Source organism: Lycorma delicatula, chromosome 2 (genome assembly GCF_047948215.1).
Source record: "Lycorma delicatula isolate Av1 chromosome 2, ASM4794821v1, whole genome shotgun sequence".
In the NCBI taxonomy this organism is placed as follows: Eukaryota; Metazoa; Arthropoda; class Insecta; order Hemiptera; family Fulgoridae; genus Lycorma; species Lycorma delicatula.
The window spans coordinates 172329945-172352777 of NC_134456.1; the positions used below are offsets into that span (position 1 = coordinate 172329945).

At 29.2% G+C, this 22833-nt stretch overlaps 1 protein-coding gene across 2 annotated transcripts in view; it reads left to right on the forward strand.

Moving 5' to 3' along the window:
* LOC142319429 (tRNA (cytidine(32)/guanosine(34)-2'-O)-methyltransferase-like) overlaps positions 1-3940 on the forward strand; it is a 157164-nt gene extending 153224 nt beyond the window's left edge. For both annotated transcript variants that reach the window (XM_075356702.1, XM_075356703.1), the window contains one exon: positions 3704-3940. The gene's annotated coding sequence lies outside the window, so the exon portion shown is untranslated. The remainder of the gene's footprint in view (positions 1-3703) is intronic.
* The last annotated feature ends 18893 nt before the right edge of the window (positions 3941-22833 follow it).

A 22833-nucleotide genomic window follows, 5' to 3' on the forward strand; every position in this document is an offset into this window, starting at 1 on the left:
TCAACACTAACATTATTCGTAACAATGTTCTGTACGTTTCACTGTAAAACCCGAATGCAGATAGCAATTTCCGGTAGTTAAATAAAAGCTGAAAATTGTAAATGAATGAAATTTTACTGAACAAAGCTTAATGTAATGTATGGTGTGAAAATGGAATGTAAATATTAAAAAAATAGCAGATCGTATGTGGTTATTGTTGGATAGATTTACGAATCAAGCGTAAATGAAAAACTTAATAAACAAGTTTATTCTTTTTAAATAATTTAAGTGTTATGATTTTTGTTTAATTTTGTCTCCCAAAAAAGAGATTGATTTAAAAAATATTTATTTCTAATGAAGTAAACTGCTTGTTTATAAATAATTATTTTTCTGGGCATTTTACTGTATAATAATTAAGTCGACTTGGTTTCGTAGTGGTTAATTCTTGAATTTCTGAATTATAAACTTGATTTAAAACCCGCTGAGAAATGTAAGCAAATTTTGTTTAGTTTATTATCCTACTTAATACGCTATATTTGTTAAGATTCACAGTATAATAATATTAATTGCATTAAAGTAGATTAGAATTAAAATAGTTAATTTGCCTAAAGTGATTATGAAAGAACAACCAAATTCGGACAAATCAGAGGTTGCTTTGCCCTCAGGAAAGGAAAAGGACTGAAGAACCTACAAATAGATTTTCAAAACCTACGTAACATTTGTTACTTTGTTTTATGAGGTTACGTTTTAGATTGTGTTTTTAATTTTCTTTTTCTAATATTTTTTTTTATTTTTTCCAATTCCTTTTTTTTTTTAATTTTATTCGTAAAAAACTGGATAGTATTATAGTTACAAACTAAAGTATCCCTGTTATTTTATTCATTTTTCCAAAATTTTCTGAATATTTCCGGATTTTTACTACAATAATCTAGGCGTTCAGCCCATGTGGAACTCGTAGATTACCGTAGTAAAAATTGGTTAGTCAATCCAGACGAAAGGCATTCGTTATAAGGGTTTACGTTGAGGAATTAATTAGAAAAATAAGTTATTTGGTATAATTTATTTACATAACAGTTTCCACTTACCAACACTCATTAATAGTATGTTCGAGCGCTTTCGGATTAGTAATCCATCCTCAAGAACATTGATGTGTTACAATTATTTACTTCACATATCATTAATTATACTAGGTGGAATTTTAGAAACAAAAATTATAAATATAACAGTTGATTGTCAAAAGGTGAAATAATATCTCAACGTTATCCGTCATGTCATATGTCTAGCAAAATTGGGTCATTAGATATATCTTAGAAAATAATCATTATTACAACCCAGATAATTTTATTAATATTCTTGAATATTCTAATAACCTTCATAAAACACTATTATATATACTTAAATAATAAAAATTTGATCAATGAGCAAGCGAAATTTGAAAATTATGTATTATTCAAACAAATATTAAACAATAATTTTGATTCTTAGGTTGATTATACTGCTTCATACTAATAAACATAACAATTGAGACTTTCATACTGACATGACGGATAATGTTGACATTATTTTACCTTTTGACGATCAGTTGTTATATGTATAATTTTTGTTTTTAAAATTCAACTTAGTGTAATTAATGGTATGTGAAGTAAATAATTATAACACATCAATGTTCCTGAGGATGGATTACTAATCCGAAAGCGCTCGAAGATACTATTAAAGATTGTTAGTAAGTGTAAATTGTTATATATAAATTATATAAATAAATTATTTATCAATATCAACGGGCCATGATTAATAAAATTAATTTATTTGATATAAGTTAAAAAAATTATTAATTTCCTTTTCGATGTAAAAAATTATCTTTAATGAGATTACATGCGAGTAGTGAAGTGAAGCTTTCTTTATTAAATACACGTAGTACTTTTTATTATCTTTATAACAATACGTTCTTTCAAATGACAGATATTTTTGGAAGAAAGATTTACATGATATAACGGTCAATTCATACGTTGCTATGGGACTACCAAATTGCCAAATTATCTTGTCATAGCAAATTGCCAAATTACGCAAACGGTGGAACAATCATATAATTTTTGTTATACTTTGTATTTCCGCAATAATTTACAGATCAATAATGTGCTACGAAGTATAACAAAAATAATTAATAATAATACAACAATGTGAATAATTAATTTAATGCAATGTATTAATTAAATACTAAACGAAAAAAAAATTAATAAATTTTATTTAAAAATCCTTGCTGGTATTGTTGTTCAGATTGGTATTGTTGCTAGATTGAATAATACCAAATAACTTATTTTTCTAATTAATTCCTCAACGTAAACCCTTATAACGAATGCCTTTCGTCTGGATTGACTAACCAATTTTTACTACGGTAATCCACACGAGTTCTACATGGGCTGAACGCCTAGATTATCGTAGTAAAAATCCTTTAATTTAACACAATGTATTAATTTAATACTTAATTTTTAATACAACAATGTGTATTAATAATAATAAAACATAATTTGTTGCCAAATTATGTTTTATTTGCTATGTGACTGTGCACTTGTTGTGCGCTTCAGTCAGTATATTATTCATACGTATAAAAAATTACGTCCGAACCAATTCGTCGCCCAGCCCGTTATGTATGAATTTAAATTTTCTGTACATTATAAATATACACCGTTTGACGATTTCCTCGTAACCGTTAATCCGCTCAGTCCTCTGATTTATTTATTGTCAGCTATTACCTGGAATACTAAAATTTTCTGAAAAAGATTATTGGCTATGTAACAATAATTTTTTTTTTTTAATTAAAAAAAAAATATATATTATGATAAAATGTTTCTCCTATAATTTCATTAGTTACAACTACAGATAACTAAATTGAATTTTCCGTCTTAACTCACATTAAAAAATGTAATTTTATAAAAGCCCTGTAAATTTTTGTTTTTGTTATTTGTAACCAATTCCATGAAACAACCAAATTTACTTTATAAATTTGGTTTTCTAGTAAAGAAAAAAAATTAGCTGATGATCAAATTCTGTATTAAAACAATCTTCATTTTTAAAGTCAAGAAAAACTATAAATCATATTTTTTTAGTTAAAACTTTATTAACATCAAAATTAAATTTTTGGATTGCATATGTATAGAGAAAAACATATACTTCGTTGCACATGTATTGATCTGCAAATTATTGCGGAAATACAAAGTGTAACAAAAATATATTTAATTGTTTGCGTAATTTGGCAAAAGTCACACTTAGCGCAACTGATATGCGAATGTCACTTCTATTTTAATTATAAGATATGTAAATTAGCTACCTTAATATATAATTATATTAGATATATAACTAGATTTGATAAATCAGGCTTTAAATTATGACTGCTTTATTTTACATTTCTGAGTAATTTGTATACTACATATTCCCTACTATGGAAGAAGGATATTTTTCCATACTGTGGTTTACTTATTTATACAGTACGGTTTACTTATTCTAAGAATTTTCTAGTATGTAATCTGTTATTCATGAACCTGAAAATTAAAGTTTTAACAACCGTAATAAGTGAATTTTATAAAGTACTTATCTTTTATAAATAAATGTTTAGGCTTTAGGATTTTATTATTCTATTTTATACTAATCATTTAACGCTTGAAAGGCATTCTTTCTTGATACATGGTTATAACGAAAGGAAAAACAGTTCAATTTTCTTTGTTTACAGATGAAGACAGTGCTGCGCCTGGATTTTTATTGAAGATGTGGCGGATATATAGAGAAGAAGCTGTTTGTCTGAGTGGAAGGGCCGCAATCTACACTCACACTCGCACTGCCTGGCCGCCCAAAGCTCATGAATACATTACGTGGATCTCTTCTTATTGGCTGCACCACTAGATTACTCACACTGTCTGAGAATCGCTTTTCCCCCTGGAAAAAAATAAAAGAGTAAAAGAGACAATAATTGAGTCTTCTAAAGTTATTGGAAAAGCTTTCCTACCCTCCACTCCTACCAATTCTTACCCTTTTCTTGTCTCTTCTCCAGAATATTCCCATCTGTAGAACTGCCTCTTCATTGGTGCTCTATTTCAAACTAGATCCAGTATGCGTTAGATATCCTATTAGTTACAATGAGATATTAAAACTCCACCTGTCTGGTTGATTTTATTCCTTAAATCACGTTATAATTTAATTTAGTATATTTCCTACCCAACTATTTATTTTATCTATTTTTCATTTTAAATTGTAATACAAATATCACAATCTCTCTCCATTTTTTCACGGTGCAGCAAATAATTAATGACCTCTGTATAAATGCTTTCGAGTAGCTCTATTTTGTGCTCTATTAATATTTTGTAGCCTGGATATCAATATACTTTTGAAAAAAAATTCTGATATTTCGTTTCTGTGCTCGAGATAATTTCGATATAAATATTCCAAAATATTACATTTTGATTAATTAGATTATGATACTGAAGACAATTTTAATGGCATCATTTCTTAAATTTGACGTAATTTGAAAATAACAAATCTTCTCCTCTTTATCTCTGCTAGTTTTTTCCTTTTTTATTATTTTCTGTCTTTTTCCTTTCTTTATTTATTTCTGATTTTATATTGCCAAATGGTTGTGGTGATAATCCGACAATGTTTATTTTTAATCTTAAAAAAGGATATTTTTTATTCCCAATCCCGTAAAATTTACTTTCATTTATGCAGTTTTTTGCCAGTATAATTATTTGTATTTACAATCGGTCCCAATTAACCGGAACCTTAAGTAAGTTTGATTACAATAAACAGATAACATGCAAAGAGATCTCCATTGAAACCTCTCGATAATTATAAAAGCATACACATGTGTGCATATGTATACATATCTTGAACAGTACACTCAAGTATATAATAAAGATAAATAATGAATCACAAGAAAAAACAAAAAACGAACCAAATAAATATCAGAAAGAAAAGAATTGTATCTTATACCCTTACATAGCAAGACAACTCTTATATTACCTCTTACACTCGTTGGTGTTTGAAACGCAACCGTAACCCAAAGTGGAAACTATCGGGCCGATGGGTGGATGGCCCTCTGTAATGAATCTCTCACGATATCCTCTGGGCACCAGAGTGAACCAACTTGTACAAAGCCCTAACTACAGTACGCGCGCGCACTGCTGGAGGGGTTTGTTGTATCGCCGGTACTCGAGGGAACCGTTTGTCAGTCCCACTCAAAGATCATACGGTGGTTGTTGGTCCAAAACAACAAAACCGGGAGCTTAAAAAAATACGACCGACCTTCTCAGCCGAAAATGTGTCTGGAGATAATGAAACGAGAGATAAAACAAATAATGCTAAATTATCAATAATACGGTTTGTAGTAGTTAAGTGTAAAGAAAAAAGGTAAATCAGTTGAACCGTGCATGCGAGTTACATTTTTAGGGTTATCGTTTGACCAACGACTGACGTGGGTAACACATTTAAAGGAACTGATTGAAAAATCTCTAAAAATTCTGCACATGCTGAGAGTTTTATCTAATACTCGACCTAGTAATTAGCATTAATTACCTAGCTCGGCGAGTTATAATTACTTAAAATAATGTGTTTGTATTGTGATTTATTAACTTCATTTACTTGATCTTTTTTCTTACGTGTTTATTTTACTTTTGCGCCTACAGCGATATATATGCAGCTTTAGCTATAACAGGAAATTTTATAGATCAGTCAAAAAAAAATTGTCTTGTTTAAATTTTTTTTCCTTAAGGGGACTTTTAAGAAAAAGCTTTAAAAAAATAGATTTAAATAAATTGTAAATAATCAGCGAAAATAATTTTATTTCATTCCTCCGAAGCAAATCCAAAATATCTATTTTTTCAGAGGGATGTTTGTACCTACGTATGTATGTTGAATTGTATTTAGTCTTATAACTCTAAACCACATCGACCGATTTTCTTCAAACTTTGTAGTCAGGTACTGCCTTCGAGAATAAAGGTTGTATTAAATTTTTGGAAAAAGGGGTGGGGTGCTTAGGTTGAAACAAAATTTAAAATCTTTGCTGGGACAGTAAAGATTTACTTTTTTTTTAACCTATATCTTGCTTCATAAAAAGAGTTAAAGGGAGTTTTTTGCACCAATATTCGCTAAATCGATAGGTCTTCAAATCACTACAAAAGATTTTTGGTCCACTAAACAACCCATCCCACTTCAATGGTCTGTGGTAACAAAAGATATTTTTTAATTTATTTTCTAAATCCATCTTGCAAGTTACCCATTGCATTTAAAATGTAAAAATCTTAATTTTTTTTATACCCCCTTTCCCTAGTATTTTTTGAAAAAAAAATTACCAAAAAATTGTCATTCCCACCCTAGAAAATTACAACTTTATCTATTTAAAATTTCGGTTGTCTTTGTATTTTTTAAACAGTTTTAAAAATTTTTTTTTAAATTTATTATCAGCACGCAGAGATAATTTTCTTAAAAATTAATTTTACCTGAATGCTTCTTTTTGAGTATGACAGCCCCTAACATGAAAAAAAACTTCACAATTTCAAATTTTTATTTCTAAAAAAGTATTCTGTTAAACAATAAGTCACTAAAATAATAATAATAATATACCTCCGATGGGAGAACTTACAAATTAAAAAAAAATCGAATTTTGTTTTTTTTAATGTGTTTAAAATCAATTTTAATGATTTTGAGGCTGAAAAATATGATTTTGAGGTTCAGATTTGGGAATCTGAACCTCAAAATCATATTTTTCGAAATTGCGATGCTAACATACTAATATTAAAAATTTTGATTATTGCCTTTGCGTTCGGGGAATTTATCCATTCATTGTCTACTTTTTTCTTCAAAACGAGTTTTGAACTTGTATTTTACTGATTTTTGAATATTTGATTTTAATTACTCATTTCGATTATATTTTTATAAATATTTAATTTATTCATATATTTATATATATATTATTTTTTCAAATTTATGTTCATGTTTCCTTGATTATTTACAATAAATGTTCATTTTTTAGCTTTTATGTACTATTTCTCATGCATAACAGTGTTCCATAATCCTTACTATATCTTTTTCATATTTCTGTTCAGCAAGAAATATTGTTTTTCTGTTAATTCTCATTTTATTTTGTTCAAATTTCCCATGCACTCAGACACTCATATGATTTAAACAAGTCGTTAAATACCGAATTAATGAAATTTGGTACAGCCGTTCTGGATTTATTTTGGAACGAGTCACAAAAGTATCATAAAACACATTACTTTTCTTCTGCAGTCTGGTAAAAATTGAAGAATGAACTTTTTTTTTTTTTAAGTAGTGCTAAAAAGCTTTTGTAATAGAAGTTTAGTTTGAAATTCAGTTGGAAGTACGTTGTTATATTTATATGTATAGTAGAGCTCGATAATTTTGTAGATCGAGTTTTGACATGGCCGATAGATATTGGTTTGGGATGGTAAAAGGGACAAAAGAAAGAAGATTAGATAATGTGTGACGGATATAGCAACATTCTGTCGTAGTAACAAAAAGTAAAAATTGCATCAAACAGAAATGTCGATTCGCTTTTTATGAAAGACTTTGTTCACAAAAAAAATCAATCAATAGCGCTCTCTTTCATATCCGCTTTCTGTCTAGGTTACTGAAATGTATTTATCTATTAAACTTTATCTTAAATATTACTTTGTGTATCATTTTCACGTATGAAATGTTTCTTTATCATATTTTAGTAATAAATTTATAGGATTGTATTATAATGAAATCTGTTACGGCTCTGTCCGCTGAAACTTTTAATGCACCTGCCTAGCTGATCCGTTGTTTTTAACGTAACAGATCTGTTACTTTTTTAACGTAACGTTATTAACAGGACTTAAATTTTAGTTTAAAATTTCTACCTATGAAAGTTACTCGTTGGACGAAAAACCGTCTTTTAGTTCGAGCTGTAAATTAATGAAGAAACGCTTCGCAAATTTAGTTAAATAATATTACCAGCCAGAAAGTGCAGGGAATAGAGATATATTTTATTTTTTCGATATTTTTAGGATTCCTAACCTTTATCTTCGCCAGCTCTTATGTTTAAGTTTCTAGATGCACTTAAATTATTATATAACTCATATTTTTACTCTAGCGTCCAAATGATTGATCATTAATATGATGTTGCCTTCTTGAGAAAAGAATTATCCAGTTTTTCAAAATGTTTTAAACGATATTGATAGTATGAGGCCTTGAAATGACTTCTAGTTGGGTTTGTTTGTCTCTCAACGAAGGTTTTTGCATATATATAAATGTACTTGTTCATTATTAACACTTTTACAAGATCCTTTCATTCTATTTCCGATTTCTATTGCCTTCACGAACTGCATGTTGAGGATACGAGGATACGGAGCCGTAGTATTCTTTGTATTCGACAAAAGCCCGGTTACCTCCAAAACTGTTCGAAGCCTGTTTCGTCTCTGTTAATTCCGCAGTAAACTTGATGTTTAAAATGCCTGTTGAATAAAGTAGAACTTAATAATTTTTTTTAAACACAATCCCATTCTACTTTGTAGCTTTTCAACGATACGCTAAAGGTTTACGATTTCTCTGTACATTAGACCGTCTTCCTATTATTAAAACCTTTTCTTTTAATTTTATAACGACTTATTAAAATATTATAATATTTCTCATTAAGTAGTATCTCGGGAAACAAATAAACTTTGTTTCTGAGCAATTTCTGTAACCCACAAACGTCTGAACTTGAAGGGGTTTCTGTTTGTACGCTAAATATTTTCGAAAAAATGTTTTAAAAAATTGCATGTGCATTTTTTTTCAAGAGTGACGTCATTTGCTGATATCTCATTATATTATTGTTTTCCAAAACATTATTTATGCGCGTAATTATTATATTTATTTCATTTTTCGACTTACAAATAATACGGGCGCCCAACCAATTCGTTTATGTTGTGTGTTCAATTCTTTCCACTTGGGTTGATTACATGTTTAAAATTGCTAAATGACTCAATCATGTAAACAATAACAGTTTCTTAATCAATGAGTAATGCTTTGATCGGTATTTAAGTGCAGGCTAATAAAAATTTATACATACAGTTAGAAATTATGGCTTTCATCACGATTATATTTAGATCCATCATTCGTAGTGCACAATGTGTGTGTATAAAGAAATAAACTTTAATTTATATCGTGTTCAGTGAAGGTATAGATACGGATAGTGTTTTTGTGCAGTCATATCATTTTATAACTAATTGTTTTTCGCAAATGTTTTGTAATATATTATTTTTTGTTTTATTTGTGTTCGTTTGTTATGGTAGAATTTAAATCCGTAGTTAAGAAAAAAAACTTAGGAATCAAGCACGTGAAATTATCAATAATGTTTATGATTTTATAAAAAAAGAAGCTGTAAAAGTAGGTAAATTAACTGACGACAAACATATATAATTGGCATTCAAAAATGCGAAGAAAGAACTGCTGCTGCTTGTGGGATATTCAAGAACCCAGGTTCAGAAACTCAAGAACAGAAAAAAAAAGACATGATTCTTCAATCAACATCCAAATCGTGTTCTTTCAGCACGCTGAAAAAGTATAAGCGACGTTCAAAACCTGTCAGTGGACTGGACAGTTTTGATTTATATGTAATTAAAAGAACAGTTAATGAATTTCATCAAAGAAGAATGAATTACCTACTTTAAAAAAATAAGGCAAGACTTCATCCATCTATTGTTTTTAAAGGTAGTGAATCAACTCTAGCTATTATTTTGAAAGAGTTAGGTTTCAAATGGCGTAAAACTGAAAATAACAGAAAACTTTTAATTGAGAAATTCGATATCAGGTGAAGGAGAATTGAATATTTGCAGGCAATGGCTAAGTACAGACAAAGGAATGTTACAATTGTTTATTTGGATGAAACATACGTTTTAAATTCGCATTGTTCGACAAAGTCGTGGTCTGATAGTATTGTTGAGGGACTTCATGTATCGATTATAAAGGTTACCGTTTAATAGTAATTCATGCTGGAGGAGAAATCGGTTTTATTCTGAACGCATTACTAACTTAGAAAGCCAGTTCGTAAAGTTGCGACTACCATGACTACATGAATACAATTTTATGAATGGGGGATGAAAAATTGATTCCAAATCTTGCACCAATGTGAGTAGTAGTTGTTGGTAACGCCCTATACCACAATACAGGTATTGATAAAGCGCCAAATTCTAACTCCAAAAGAAAAGATATGACCGATTGGCTGGAGAAAACCCATATTCCGTATAGTTAAAAAATGCTGAAACCACAGTTATATGAATTGATAAAGTTACATAAAACTAATGTACAAAAATTTCACTTGGATGAAGTTTTGAAAAAACATGTTCATCGTGTTCTTAGACTCCCACCGTACCATCCTGATTTCAATCCGAATATGATAGTATGGTCAGCTGTAAAAAGACATGTGGCGAGTCATAACACAGCATTTTCTTTCACAAATGTTGAAAAATTAACTACGGAAAAAATTAATTTCATGAATGAAGATGATTGGAAACCGTATTTTGAAAAAATAAAAAATATTGAGAGTATGAAAAACTGGAAATACTGGTAGATGAAATGACAGAACGTTATATTATACGTGTAGACTCTGATAATGAAAGTGACAGTGATAGTTATTCGTTTAGCGAGGATGGTGAACTTTGTAAAAGTTTGAATTAGATGCTTGAAGAAAATTTAAGTAAGCTATTGTTTATAATTAGTAAATCTAAATATCAAAGTTATTACCGCGTACAATATTATAATAAGTAATACTTCGATTTGATAGACGGAGTTGATTTTTTCAGGCCGAGTAGTAATACGCAGTCTACTCGTGACGTCATAAGCTCGTACGTTGGCTGGACCTAGTATAGTTTTTTATTCATTTTCAAGAAATGAGGTACATGGTTTTAAATCCGGATTTAATCTTCATTATACGTAGTATTTAGAGCCACACTTTTTTAATATATTTTTTTTATATTGTTTATTATTTAACTAATAAGTTTACGTAACTTCGTTTCTGCCTTAAAAAATATTTTTATGAAACCTACTACAACAAATAGGATTGATTAGGCAATACTTTTTTAACTACGGTAACTAATACGTTTATGAACTCATATTGAATTAATGTGTGGCTCCTTTGACACTCCCCCATCTCTATCCCTGTAGGATAGCTTCAATTATTACGCTGTGTTGTCCCGTATATAATATTACAGAGATCTAAGAGATCGGAGAGGCATCTGTATTAATGCCGCATGCAAGATGTTATACATTCCATTTGAATTTATACCACATTACCTAGTGTCCTTCATCATTCCATCCTACATCTACACGTAGCTCGGATGCCATTAACAGTTTCCCCTTAAAGCGGCAAGATATTTAGTTGGTATTTACGTTGTAACATTGTTTCTTAAGTTTTGATGAGATATTAGTTTTGCTATAATCTGTAATATTGGAATTTTTAGTATTTAACGTAAACCTTTTTTTGTTTATAAATACGGGGATCAAATTTTAAGTTTTTACAAACTACCACTAGATGGCACTATTGTGATATGACATTACTAATGTTGTAAAATTTGATTTTTTTATGGTACAACAGTGGCAGCTCAGAAATCGACCGAGTAGTTTGTTAACAATAAGAGTTTAAATTTTTTTCGGTTTTGGTATGGGCCTGACTCGATAACAACGCCTCGAATCGCTTTGTTCAATTTTTGGTGATTAATCGCCATCAGAAAACAATTGGTTTGAATCGCCATTTACAATCGGTTTGCAAAATTTCATCGTGGTCGTGTTTCCGTCAGCGATGAATTTCGTGAAGGTTGACCAAAATCGGTTGTTGTTCCAAAAAACATCGATGCTGTGCTAAACACGATTGAAGAGAATCGGCATGTGACTTAGCGTGAGATAGAGGCATCCTTGGGCATATCGAAGACTACAGTACATTCGATTTTGCATGAACTGTGAAAAAGATCTTTTCCCGATGGTTTCCGCATAATTTGACGGAACTCAAAAATAGGCTTGTATTAATTGATGTAAGGAAATGCTCAAAAAATTCGACTGAGGTAATCCAAAATCCGTATACAGTATCGTAACAGGAGACGAAACTTGGATATATTCGTACCAATCGAAAACTAAGCAACAATCAACTGTTTGGGTGTTCAAAGATAAACCGATCCAACAAAAGTAGTTCGTTAGCAAAGCACTTCCAAGAAAACGATCGCTTGTTTCTTCCATTAACATGGACATGTAGCAACCATTGCTTTAGAAGATTGAAGAATAGTTAATGCTGAATGGTATACAACAATTTGTTTGTCAGAAGTCATCAATCACATAAAAAAAAAAATAACCAAAATCGTCGCATAATTCATCATGACAATACCAGCTCTTACACAGCACGTCAAACAATTAATTATTTGACGGAGAAAAACATTGAATTAATGTCTCATTGCCCGTATTCACCTGATTTATGGCTTAACAATTTCTTTTTCTTCCCAAATGTCAAACAAAAAATGCGTGGACAACGATTTTCATCATCTCAAGAAGCTGTTGAATCCTTCCAAAACCATATTTTTGAGATACCAACTTCAGAGTGAGAATAAATGTACTAAGAATCGGTTCGAACACTTGCAAAAGTATATAAATCTTAAAGACGAATATTTTGAAAAACAACAAAACGATTTGATCCTAATTTTTGTTTCTGTCTTGGTTTTTTTTTTAGTAAAAACTTAAAAAGGCCGTCCCTCGTATCTTTTCCTGTACATTAAAGTTTATAATCGGTTGTTGAAACAAGATACAGGAACATCATTTATTTTTTAGCTGAATCAGGATAACAGTAACCGGTTTATAAATAGATTTTCCTTCATTACAATATTTAGAATAGTTATAAATTGATTGTATTTGAAAAAAAATATATAAAACTGTTTAGACAACATTTAAAAACTCTAATTTTAAAATTATTTTACAGAGTTTGGTTCTGTGAAAAAAGCAAAATAAAAACATACTGTTTAGAGTTTAAAAAAATATTGAAAAAGATCGTTTTAAGAAAGTATCGATTTGAAAAAAAAATTGAAAATTTTACAGATATTACTACTGTTTACTACTAAGTATCAGTACTATATATAACATTATAATGACGTGAAGCTTAACTTATTTCATATTGACTAAGAGAATCGTCTCTTTCTATATCCCAGTTATTATTGTTAAGCTGTACAATTTCACTTTATCTGTAAAATTTGTCTTTGAAAAACTGAGATCAAAAGCGACAGAAAAGTACAGTTTAGATTATCTTTTAGCCTAATTCAAATATATCACTGCGTAACGCTCAAAAGAAATTCGAAGTGTGTGTTCTATTTACTATCTAATAACTTTTTTTTTGTCTTTGCTCAGATTGGGCGTTGTCTAGTGCCATTAAATCATCAATTTCATCATTTAAAACTATTTCTGTCTGAAATGGTTATTTTAATTATTTTATGAATTAAAAATATATTTTTTTTATATCTTGTTAAAAAATTCTACTTTTTAGATAGCAATTCTTTATTTCTGGGGTAAAGAGGTGAATTGTAACGATACGCAGTCACATAGACTACAACTAGTATTGCATTTTGTCTTTATAGCGTTAATATACCGACATACCATTTTCCCATTATTTTATAAAAGATTACTTACTACCTAGAGTTAAAAAAACTACTAGCCTTATGACTGGGACGAAATATTACATCATTTTGTATTCTATAAATATCATGCATATGCTAAGTAATTTTTTAAAGTGGGCACATTTTTTTTTACTCTTCTTCTTTTTATGTTTTAGCCTCCGGAACCACCTTACGGTATTATCTCACAGGATGATATGTATGAATCTAAATGAAGTGTACTCTCCTGTACAAGACTAAAATTTCTTACTCAGATTATTAAAACAAAACGTTTTATTTTACAATTATTTCCTAAATAATAATTACAATAGGTATTGCTTGAAGGCTGTCCTATACTGACATGCAGTCTGAAAACCCCAATATTGGACGAGAACATATTTAGCATATTACACATTTTTTTTGTTTTGCTCTTTTATACGTGCCTGAAAGTGTCAAAATGGTAACTTTTTCGTTTTTTTTATTTTTATATATAAAAAATTTCACAAAACACGTGAAATTGCGCACAAGAAAGTGATAATTGAATAAAACAAGAATGCACTCGATCTTACTGTTGTAATGGAGTTATTCATACATTTTTGACTTACTAACTAATAAAACCAGCGTAACGTGCATAATTCTTTATTTTGTACGCACACGTGCGTGCTCATTGTTGTCTAAATACGCATTTTTAATGTTTCTGGTTTGATTCGTTAGTGTTATGTCGAATTTGTAATTATCTTTGTAATATTGTTTATACTTTTTTATTATTATTGTGCGTGAAAAAATTAATGTTTTTAATTAATTCTTCTTTTTTTTACTCCTGAAATATGTAGGCTTTCTCGAAGAAATTGATAAACTTTCAGGATATGTTCTACAAGTGAAAATAAAGCAAACAGTTCGTATAAATATGGATCAAGAAACGCTTCTTTTTCGAGTTACAACTTACGTCTTCTTAATTTTTGTTCAAAAAGTAAAAATAAAGCCTTAATGATATTCTTTAAACGTAAAGAGTAAACTTGATGGTTTTATATAGTTACTGATATACAAAATTGAATAAAAAAGGACCCAGAACTGTAATTCTAGTAATTTTATCGAAAAGTGTTATAAAACTCAAAAAACTGGTACATTTTTTTTTAGGTTTGACGTATAATAACTTCGTTAAATTGCTAGTAAACAAAATTTGTTGAATATTTAATTTAATAAAATCCATATAATAACGTTAATTGAACGTTAAAAAAAGTTAGAGAACTTTTATTTTAAAATCATTAACTTGTTTCGGTTAAAATTATAATACAACAATTTTCTGCAGCATTTCAGTCTGTTAACTTGACTTTTATTTTAATAAAACTCAACTTCAAAAACAAAAATGTGGCAGAAAAATGCTGTATTATAATTTTAACCGTAACAAGTGGTTAATGATTTTCAGATTACAAGAAGTTAAATTTTCTTCTCTGAGCAACAATAGTAATGATATAAATCTTCTAATCTTAAAAGGAAGGAAGAGATTTTTTTAACGCGTAAGGAAGAAAGTTTAAAAAAACTAAGTATAAACTAAATTTAAACTACTTTTCTTTACAAAATTCCTCTCTTTTGTAAAAAAAAATTAATTTGAAATTTATGAGCAACCTAATATTTCACTTTCTATTATCGTGTTTAAAAATCTTTTAGGGTTACATAGACGTATAAATCTGAAATAGCTAGGAAGTAAAAAAAAAACCTAGATCAGATCTTTGTAAACTAATAGTTAAAAGAAATGTATTGTGTAAACAAGTGAAAAGAGAACCACATAATATATTTTTTAATAGATATTATACTTATTGCTGAAGAAATCGGCTTTCTGACCGCTAATGGAGGCATATCATTTTCAGGAATTTTTAACGATTGTGTGAAGGATATTGCTGCTTAATGGAAAATTATTAATAGTGGGGTTAAAAAAAAAGTAGTAACTTAAATCCCATTCATGGTATACGTTTGTAAATGTGACATGTTTTCATGACATAACCTTTGGCTATGGTTGATGAAATGAACAATTTTTTTAAAAATGATAAATTCTTTAAAATGGAAGCCAAACGATTAACGTGATGTCAAATCATACGTTCAATTGTATTATGAGAAAGCATTAATTGGATGACGACAGTCTGGAAAACCAATTCCAAATATTTCGGTTAAAAGACAAATATGAGAAAGGTATTAAAAAGAAAGTATTGGTCACCTCGGGCCAGTATGAATTCGTTATGTTTCTTATCATGTGCCGAACATCTTGTCAAAAAGCAAAGAGATTTTATAATGTGAAAAGGTTTCGTGAGTTAATATCAAAATAAAAACTGACACTCTTGATTTCATACGTACTAAAAACAAACTGCTGGATGGCGATCGTAAAATTAACAACGGTTTTGAAATCGATATCTACTGCATAGAAAAATAAATCCCTTTCGGCACGCCGGAAGGTGGAGGTAGATTTCATCGGTGCTAAGTAGGGGATAAAAAAAATTTCCAAAACTTCAAATTTACGCAATACGACAAGGTTGTACGTGAAAAAATGTTTCACATGTTTAGGATACAAGTCCCATCTTCTTACAATTCCAGCAAAATTTTGGTTATTCCTTGCCGTAAACGTTGGTCGTATCAAAAATTGTTTCAGAGAAACGTTTTAGGTAATATTTAGAGGACTAACGACCATTTTAAACAAACTTGATAATGTGTCTATTAAAGGAGTTACGATTTTTTTGTCTTCGAAACCCCATCTTTTTCACCCCCTGGGCCAATGTTTGGTGATATCAAAAAACTTTACTTATATTTGTTTTAGCCCATTATCCAAAGAATAGTAGGAACCTTAAACGAATTCGATATTTTACTTAATAAGAAAGTTATATCAATATTTTTTTTTTTTGGAAATCCCTCCCCCATGGTTTGATTTTGGTCGTTAATGAACTCGACCGAGATTTTGGGACGACTTATTTCAAAGACACAATTTGAAAGTGATTGGTGTAAAATTACGGCAGTTATCGTGTCCACAAGAAAGTGAAATATATATATATGTGTGTGTGTAAGCTTTTGAACTGAGGGTGGTTTTGGGGTCTGGGGGATGTGAAACGCGAAGATATGTCGATATCTTGGGACACATTATAATAGGTAGCTTTCTTATGAAATCTACGTAAATATGTGTTGCGTAAACGCTATTTTTAATAGCGCGGAAAAGGTTTTCTCTGGGACTCATTAATTTGTAAGTCTAACTTTTTTTAAATATTTATGTCTAAAAAAACTAAAAAAATTAATTTTTCTTGCTCAATTTAAAATTATTTATATCTGATAATTGTTTTTAAAAATAATATGTTAATTTTAAATGTTAATAATTAATATTTCAGTAAAAAGTTTTATATTTTTTCAGTTTTAACATATAATTTCAAAATCTTGAAATGTAATTATTGGATTGAATTGCTAAATAGTAAGTAATATATTGATACTGTACTGTAATATTAAACTAATAGTATAATACTATACTATTAATAGTAATATATTATTCTACATTTTTATGTTGAAAATGAAGTTCCAGGATTACAAATAATTATTAAAAATTAAATATTATTTAAAAACAATAAGAAAAAAAATTTATGTGGATACAACATGAGTTACTTGTACGCCTATTAAATTAGATATACACATTTCTTTTAAAATGAAAAGTATATAAAATTTTACTTCATTAATAACTTTATATTATTTATATAAATATATATTTTTTCACGGTTTTTTTCTTTTTTTATTGTTATTATTGAATTATTATTTCTTGAATTTTTTTTACAATCAGAGATTAATAATTATTAATAAATCAATATGTTTAAATTAAAAAAAAAAAATTAAAAATGCATGTGCATTTTTAAATTTGCCTTTCCCTTCCAAGATCCAAATGCCTTTCCCGATGTGCCTTTCCCTTCTAAGATCCAAATATTTCATTAATTAAACTTTTATTTGATTATAACTCTGGAACCAATGAAAATAATACTATTTACGATATATCGTACAGAAGCTGTAAATGAGGACTTATACTGCAGTTAAGAAAAAGTCCAAAAACCAATTTTTTTGAGTTTTGGGCTTTTTTTTACACTTTTGTCAGTTGATTGCAATCAAAAGGGGAGGTGTACAACTAGATCTTACAATAGTTCTAAATCCAAAATTTCAACATCCTACCGCTAACCGTTTTTGAGTTATGCTAGATACATACGTCACGCCGAGTTGTACGAAATAGACGTCACGCCAAAACTAGTCAAAGTGGATTTAGAGATGGTCAAAATGAATATTTCCGTTGAAATCTGAAAACGGAAATTTCTCTTGATCACAATACTTCCTTTATTTCGTACAAGGAAATAAAAAACGTTTATGAGTATGATTGCATAACACTAACGTACACCAGAACTAAAATAAGTAAGAAAATTGTCACCGATTGGCGTCGACAATCGTAGGAAAGTTCTCTTTGTTACGTTCTTATTTTCCAAAGATTTTCTGAAACTGATTTATTGTTCGTTGTCCATTCTAGGTTTGAATATATTATTTCTTGGAGTGAAGTGGTATTCATGGAAAGTAACATTAGCCATTAAGTACGATACAAAAGAGGTTATTCGTTCAGTAAGTAATAACCAGCTCTTAGATCATACTTTCTGTTTACTTTGTGATCTTAATATATTATACCTGTTAGGAATTTATAAATTTATAGTTTTAAACTTTTTTTATGAGAAGTGAAAATGACAATAATAGTGAGTTCAGTGTAAGAAAAACAATTTAAATATCGAGAATTTATAAAATCATTTTTAACCGAAAGTGAAACAACTAGTAAAATTCTCCATTATTCAAAGAATAGTTGCTTAGTGGATTGATGTTAAAATATTCTTTTCGAATATGAAAATATATTAATTCGATTACGTATAATTTTTTTTAAGATAAGAATGTAAATTTTATTCGAAAATAGTACATAAATCCAAATAGAATCTTATAAGTTTTGATTAGTAATTAGGAGCCTAACTGATATATATATATATATATATTCAAACTATGATGAATTATTCACTATTTTTTCGGTATATTATAGACAGGATAAGCTAAGCTGCAGATGTTTCCTTTTGAAGTATTCTAATTACATAAATAATTAATTCTAATTACATTAAATGATAAATATTTTGTACTGGATTATTTCAATTTGGGTTAACACATGCGTATAACTTTTGGTTTCTTTGTCATTCTATCTATTTTCATTTCACATTAATCTTGTACATGTTTTTTTTTTTTGTTTATTATTAATTGTAAGCTACAATTTTTTTATCGGTAATTCCGTGGAATGAATGAATAAGTAAATGAATGAATATGTACTTTTGTTTATCCAAGCCGTTCTTCGTGAAAGAACGTGAATGTATTCCTTGTGAAAGAACCTTGCATGTATTTATGAGTAAATTTTTATTTAGAGATAAGATTCCGGAGTTTGCATCCCGAATTGAAGGCATCGATTTCTAGGGGAAAAAGTTTTGTCAGAAAATGATGAAAAAGAGGAGGTATTTTGTCACAAAGGTAAAAGTGGTATTGTTCCTACGTTTATTCGACATTCCAGATTTCAGTCAGTAACAGCTGAAGACATAGCTCTACTTCTGAAGTTCATCGTTCAACTTAATGTAAAACCGTAAGTTATGTACCGTATCGTATCGTTGAAAATTCAAATAAGTGAATCCATTTCCTTAATACATCAACGGTAATAAATGAGGCTAAGGTTTCGCGAACCTGCTTCGGATACCGAATGTAGTAGGAGCATTAAATTGTATTCATATCAAGGTAAAGAAGTCGGGTCTGTTTACAGATGAGTACATAAACGGAAAAGGATACACTTGTAAAAACGTGTAGGCTAAACAATACATCTTGGTAATTTTTCCCAAAGATTACTTTTTCGCATTAAAAATACCAAGTATTTTAGACTTTTGTAAAATAACTGGTTGTTTGCAAATAAATTTTACAAACAAATCCCTATAAAATTTTCTTCCAATCTCAAGCTCTTCTTCGCTCGATGATGACCTTAACGAGAACTGTTCAAGAGAAAATTTGCTACTGATATGACGAGAATACACAATCGGGGCCGTCAGGTAGACCAACTGACGCGGGAAACAGTTCAAAGAATTACTATTCAACCCAACAACTCGTTCTTCACTATTCTTGATGCGACGCTCTTGACGTCGAGTAATATTTCACATAAGTAAGGTCATTTTATTCAATTGAATTGATGGAAGTACTTTAATGTTTAGTCATTACACGAATGAAATTACATCGCTTTATTCACTGTAATGAAGTTTATTTGAACTTTTTTCTTTAATATCACTTGTATAGGATCTCCTGAAAGTTTCTTCGTGAGATATCTTGTTTTATGTATTTTTATTAAAAATAAAATTTTATCAACACTTCTTTACAGTTTATTAGTTTATTTGGTTTGGGCCTTATATTACATTTTATTTGGGATTTAATTACATTTTAATTATACTCCTAGGGTATTGCCTTGTACTTAATCAGGAACAGTTTATGCCACTTTCTCAATATTATTTTATTTAAAAATCTAATTAAACATAATTTTTTTTGTAAATTTATAACATTTATGGTTAAATTTTACTTTTTTACGGTAATAATTGTACTAATTACAAAAAAAAAATATTTAATGTACACTTGCATAGTGGTTGGCATTTAGAAAAAGACACAACGAGAATGTGGTAAATCTTTAATAGTCCAACCAAATTACACTTAGTGAAAAAAAAATTGTTACCTGGACTTTTATAAGCGGAAATGGTAACGGGGCTTATAATAAACGTAAAAAAAATAAATGCGTGAACGTTGGTGGTGGAGGGTTGGGGAGGTTTAAAAAAATTTTCCAATACAAAAGTTGTAGATCATGCAAAAATCTAACTTTTGTAGAGGTCACTTTTTAATATCACCTCATAATTTCCGAGAAAAATGCGAAATCTTCTGTTTTTTCGTTTTTTATTTTTCATTTTCGCAAAAATAATTTAATTTTGACGAAACTTAATGACGATACTTGGTGAAAGTATACCTTTCTGTGTCTTAAATAACCACAAATATTTTTGACAACTTTCGCCGGAAATCGCAATAATACCATTTTTCACCCCTTTTCCCACCATCCCCGCTCACACATTTATTTTTTTAGGTTTATTACAAGCCCCTTTACTATTTCCACTTATAAAAGTCCAGGTAAGAGTTTTTTGACACTCAATGAGTTATTTCGATCAGTCTATAAAGAGATTGTTCTTAATGCAAGTGATACTCATTGCTTTTGTTTGTTTTTTTTTTAACTTCCGGGACCACCGTTAGGTATTACTTCAGAGGATGAGATGAATGACAATTTTTTAGCGTGTGAAAATGTCATGCTTGACCGGGATTCGAACCCGGGACCTTTTCATTGCTTATCTTTCAAAAGCTTAATGTTCATCAAAAAATATTATAGTGAAAAATGTTTTTTTAACCTTAAAAGAATTAAATCTGTATTGAAAACTACATTCTTCTATATTTCTCTAGTTCCGAAGGAAAGCAGATACCTTTCATTGTTGAAACATATCGGCTTGAAAGTTTTTGACATAAATGAGACGTTATGAAGAAGATATAGCGTTAGCGCTTGTCTCACTGACATCAGGAAAATGTTTAATTAAAAATAGTAGTTTCGTGTTTAAAAGTCTGAAAAATTGTATGAAGATTTTTCACCAAATTGTATTACATTTGGACCTGTGTACCTTAACACAGGAAGAAAGTTAATCATTGTTTATAAGTTCATATTGATTAAACAAATCAATCTATAATTTTTAAATCCTATATTGATTTTCTTCAAGTATGAATTCATAAGAAAAAACTATTTTCTTAGCTAAATTTTTCACTATCTTCTATTACCGGGAGTACCAAAAAATTACCCAAAATCGGTGTCAATTTTTTTTTAGTCTGCTACAAAAATGAAGCATATTTTTTTTGTTATATGTACCTTTATTACCATTTTATTTTTATTTCATTATTACACTGAAATTCTGATACAATATAACTATTTTTTTTTTTATTTGCGAATAATAATATTATTGCTTTCAGAAAATTATTAAAAATTTTAATTGTTATTATTCGGTTTAAGTATTTTACGTAAAAGTGAAAGTAAATCAATTTAAGTTCACGATGAAGTTTACACTATTCAACTTTAGAAGCACACCACCGCGCCATTAACAGCTGAATTGTTTGCTGGTCAACAGGGCGGGGTCGCGCTGTTAACACTCCCGCCATTTTAGTGTCGACACCCTGCAGCGAACCGGCTAAAAGCTTTCCATTTTTCTTCCATCCAAACGCTGTCACTTCTTTTTTATATTTCATTAAAAGACTGCAGCCATACAGCGCAGACTGTTTCTTGTCACAGCCGCTAAAAATCCCAACTTTTCCATCAAGCGGTTGTAGACTATATGATACAACTTATTTTACTCTTTTTGTTGTATTTTATTTCAGCTGCCTTAAGTAATTTAAGAATTTTTATTTTTAAATTATATTTCTTTACGCGCCCAAACAATTTATCGTGGAAATTTAATAATAGTAATAATAATAAACTTTTAATTTAATTATTAAACTAAATATACAATAAAACGACACTTTTGTTCAATTATTTCATCGCTAGAAAAATTAAATTATTTTAATTCTTTTCAAGTTGAGTAATTTCATCTTAGGTATAACAGTTGTGTGAACGTATTTTTTATTTATTTTTTTTTTAATTAGCTTTCTTTCTACAACAATGAACAAAAAAATAGCATAATGTGTAACGACATAATTATCTTTCGCAGAAGTAATAAAGTTTTGCAGTGTTTTAATATGTCTATACTTCGGCCTACGGTATTAATCACTATTCTCGTTTCCTTTATAAAATGAGATTTGACAAAATTATGTTTTTGAATACTTTGCAATGATTAACCGTCGTATTAGCTTAAAGCTTGAGCGAGCAAGCGTACGCATAAATGAGTAAATTGAACTTTTTACCGTATAAAAATATTTTTAGATTGACTGGGTTGCCCGGGACTTTCGGATGAAAGGCCTGAGACTCTACCACGAAGATCGGCAGTACACTGACTACTTTGAATTGTTATTGGTTTTATATTGATTTTATTGTTATATTATAGTTATTACATTAATATATTGGTTATTAAAAGCTATATTTTTCGGTCTTAACTAGAAT